General features: G+C 27.2%; 1 long non-coding RNA gene across 3 annotated transcripts in view; it reads left to right on the top strand.

Annotated features, from left to right (window-relative positions):
• The first annotated feature begins 856 nt into the window (after window positions 1-856).
• The window catches only part of LOC106474361, a 6648-nt gene continuing 3126 nt past the window's right edge, over window positions 857-4378 (top strand). For 2 of the 3 annotated variants that reach the window (XR_002613933.1, XR_001291742.2), the window contains exons 1-3: window positions 857-1247; window positions 1939-2000; window positions 2277-2348. This is a non-coding gene — a long non-coding RNA (uncharacterized LOC106474361). The remainder of the gene's footprint in view (window positions 1248-1938; window positions 2001-2276; window positions 2349-4378) is intronic. The other variant, XR_002613932.1, reaches the window with a different exon arrangement.

The raw sequence follows: 4378 nt of genomic DNA, 5'->3' as shown, positions 1-4378 counted from the left end.
CCGAATAATAAATAAAATAAAAAAGCCCAACGATAGAATTAACCATTACAACAATATTCTGTATATAAAAGACAGCGTTGTTTTCAACATGATTTTTAAACTGTGCTTTCATGGATTGCTTATATCAAAGAAAATGTGTTGGATATTTTTTTTTACCTTTACTATTATTTTTTATAATATGCTTAACGTTACTGGCGAAATAATTCTTATTTAAACAGCTTCAAATATATTGGTCTAAAGATGACAACTTGTAGAATAAGAACCTACAGATGTTTTCCTTTATAACCGTACAAAAAACAAAGCAATTTTGTTTCAGGTGGTCAATAGTTTAGATTACTCACGGTTTAATTTTCTTTTTGAGGAACAACTTATGGAATATTTGCTAGATTATACATATTTTTGAATGGTAATAATTTATTTTTTCCCGATTTTCATAGACGGGCTAACTACAGTCTTTATTATTATTATTATGTTATGCTATAAATTATATAATTCGTCGTTAGGCTAATATAGCATTTTGCAATGATCGTAATGTAGACTGGATAATTATAGAATTGTTAAAAATTATAAAAGAAAATACGAGTGATGGCCAGAATAAATATTTTTAATTCCAACGTTTCGTCGTACTAGTTTTAACAAAAATAGTTACACCATACCACCATAGCTTGAACTGAAAGTGATGCGTAGAATGGTAAAAAAACCTGCATTTTTTATGTTGTGCTTCCTTTAGATAGTGTTTATTCTCACTTTTTATTTTATTTGATAATGATAATCAAAGTATATTAACTGCCATTAAAGTATATGTAATTTGTTTCATGTATCCAATATTTACCACGAGAGGGCGACTTCTACTTAAGCTGAAGAATGTGGACCGAAAAGATTCAAATTGAAAATTTTTATTTCGTTTCAAATTTAATAGATTCATGGTAATTTCAAATCTTAGTGTACATTGCAAAGTATGTAGGAATATTTGTTAAAACTCTTAAAACTACAGTAACTAAGTAATTTGGCAGAATGAAATAGTCAAATTCTGAAAAAATTGTCAAACATAGAAGAAGGACTGTTTCAAAACCCATACTGTATTGGCTATTCTTGATCAAATTCTGTGAACCATTACCAAAGGACGAAACTTGGTTAAGCACTTACAATATTAGTTTACTTAATTTGAAATTGAATTACTTTTATGCTTTCAACAACGATTGTTTCTAGATCTACCATCGGGATGTTTCACACTCGCATACATATTGGTAATTAAAAAATTAATAATGCATAACTCTTTTAAACTGTTTACAATATTTCCAAAATATTCAACACAACGGTTTGTTGAACTTCCACATGTTCTAAGTTCTAGGTATCTGAAAAATGTGAAATATGTGATTTTTAGTATTCAATTAAGTCAGGAGTAATCTACACTAAATTTAATTAACTATTATTATTAGTACAATAATGTTAATGAATTGAGAGTAACTGACATTGAGTGATGAGAGCTTGTCATCTCTGTGAAACTTTGGCCCAAGTTTTAACCTTTTTATTAATTCATTGATATCATTCCGAATGTAGGCTTATTTTTCTAATCTGTCATTTAATGATTTGTGTATTTTCTTCATAATCTGAAGTAGAAGGTTACGGAATGTTGCTGTAGAAAATTAAGAATAGTCACAACAAACAACATAAAACTTTACTTGTATAAAACTGTTATCTTAAACAAAAAAATTTAAATCTGATAGATTTTTTCATTATATAGAATAATTTCACATTTGTAATCCTAAGTTTAAAAACCTAAGCTTTCAACAGTTTGTGGTTATTTTAGCAGAAGGATAAAAAATAATGTAGAGTTATTTCTAGAAGAAAAGGTTGAAGTGTGCTTTAATTAGAATACTTAATAGTAATTTTCTTTAGGGACAATACAAGTTCTAACCTTTTCTTGTTTCTTTGCAGGCTGATATCAATGTTTAGAGAAATTAAGGTGAAATACAGATATAACCATGGAAGAGTTGAAGGTAAAAGTACTCTCTTTCAGTGAGGAAAAGAATAACATGTTAGAAGTCAAGATGCAGAAAGAAGTAGAAACATTATCTTTCTGTAATAAGTGTGCATTTTTATACAAACTAAGAGTGATCAGTTTTTGATCTTTACAATGTTCTCACATGATAATATGAGTATTAGCTATGACAAAACTGTGTTTTAACTTTTATCTTATCTTAGTAATTTTTATGATACTTGCATAAATGTTTTGCAGCTACTATGTTTTAAAAATTTGTTTTCTTAATTCACAGGTAATGTTGAAGACCTTAATGGTAACCGTTGATTTTATTTCCTAAGATGAGATATTTTGGAATGAAGAAAAAGTTAAGTGTTGATCATTAAATCAAGTTTGATAAATTGATTTTGATACTTTTATTGTCTAAATTACAAAACTCCTTGTAAATATACATGTAAGGTTAGGCAAAGTAACAATAAGGTTATCAAACAAGAATGAAGCATTGTTTGACCTATTTAAATGTTACCTTTTACATTAATTGACAGAATCTTAAAATAATACAAATGATGAGGAAGTTAATCCAAGAACTTGTATGTACTCAACATTGTTAATAACTTCCTAAAATTGCCATCTCCAGGATTTACCTATCAACATTAATATTAAAACAATAGTCAGTTGACTGTGATTGAATACTTGCCAATAGCAAGTGTGACTGACAAACTTTTAAATGATGACATTTGGTATATTAAAAGCATAAACAATCTTACTGCGCATGGTTTCTGTGAGATACTGGTCATAAGACTTGAGTATTATGGCAACAACTTTATTATACAAATACAGTTCATTAATAAGGACAATAAGGTTGACATGAACATTTTTATTATACATGTAAGATTCATTATCATGAACAATAAGGTTGACATCACATTGTATTATACATGTAAGATTAGTAAGGTTGACATCAACATTTGTATTATACATGTAAGATTCATTAACATGAACAATAAGGTTGACATGAACATTTGTGTTATACATGTAAGATTCATTAACATGAACAATAAGGTTGACATGAACATTTGTATTATACGTGTAAGATTCATTAACATGAACAATAAGGTTGACATGAACATTTGTATTATACATGTAAGATTCATTAACATGAACAATAAGGTTGACATCGACAGTTGTATTATACATGTAAGATTCATTAACATGAACAATAAGGTTGACATGAACATTTATATTACACATGTAAAGTTCATAGATAGGAATATATGACTAAATATTTTGGTCTGTAGCATCTATTTATTGAAGGATTATTTATGTGGGAAGGTACATATAAAAAGTTTCATATCTATAGTCAAATGTTCTCTCTGAGTTTGTGGTTGAAGTATTTAAATTATTTAAGATTTCACAAGTTTTTTTATTAACACGATTACATGGTGGATAACTCTTCAGTAGCCCACAGAACAAGAGGATTTGTAGCCTTCAGTAGTCGTATTTCAAAATCAGGTAGTGTTGACACTAGTTTCTTCTAAGTAGATTAGTGTTCTTCTGTGAAAGTTAGCCGTGTTAGATTTTTGTATCATATTATTAACCATCATTTTGACCTATGTTTTTTTGGATAGATAACCATCTTCCAAGAAGCTCAAACAGAAACAAGATAATGTTTCGTTTTTCTTTGAGAGTATTCTGTAGTTAATTCATTGTCCACTAAAGATGTATATATATATATATATTTGATATATTCACAAATTTACTAATTCTAAAAACCAAATTGCAAGGAAATTATTCTATATATTTATAAATGTATAAAAATGTCCATATTAGGTTTTATACAACTAAAAAAAATTAAGAACAAGCTTGTATTGTGGTACATCTGAAATTGTGTTATTAATGTTTTAGTATTGGATGACAGTAAATTTCCAGATATCAGTGGCTATAAACTGATTTATAATCTTATTGTAGTAACAACATATTCAGCTTAATACCTGAACTTTAAACCAAGAATCAATAAAAGTAGCTTAGAACGTAGATGTTGTATGTCCATTTTCTTTGACTGTTAAATGATCCAGTTGATGCATTACATTTATCATTATTCATGGTCAGTTCTTTTCCACTGAAAATTATAACTATCTCCAGTCATTGTTTTATAAAAGGATTATCACTACTTTGTTCTGTTATTATGTCATTTTCATGTGTTTCATTGTTGGAGTTTTTATTTAGTATTTACTAAATAAATGTTATTTTACAAATCATAATAATTTTACATGGTTTTTAATCACGTTATTTAACAAATCAAATACTTTTGACTAAATTATCTTCAAAAATACTTTAGTTTTTTGAATTTATATAAACTAAAGCTAGAAAGTTAATATATATATATATATATATATA

This window comes from Limulus polyphemus, unplaced genomic scaffold (genome assembly GCF_000517525.1).
Source record: "Limulus polyphemus unplaced genomic scaffold, Limulus_polyphemus-2.1.2 Scaffold7119, whole genome shotgun sequence".
Taxonomy (NCBI): Eukaryota; Metazoa; Arthropoda; class Merostomata; order Xiphosura; family Limulidae; genus Limulus; species Limulus polyphemus.
Note: the sequence above shows the minus strand (reverse complement) of the source record. Positions and strands in the feature narration are given on the sequence as shown.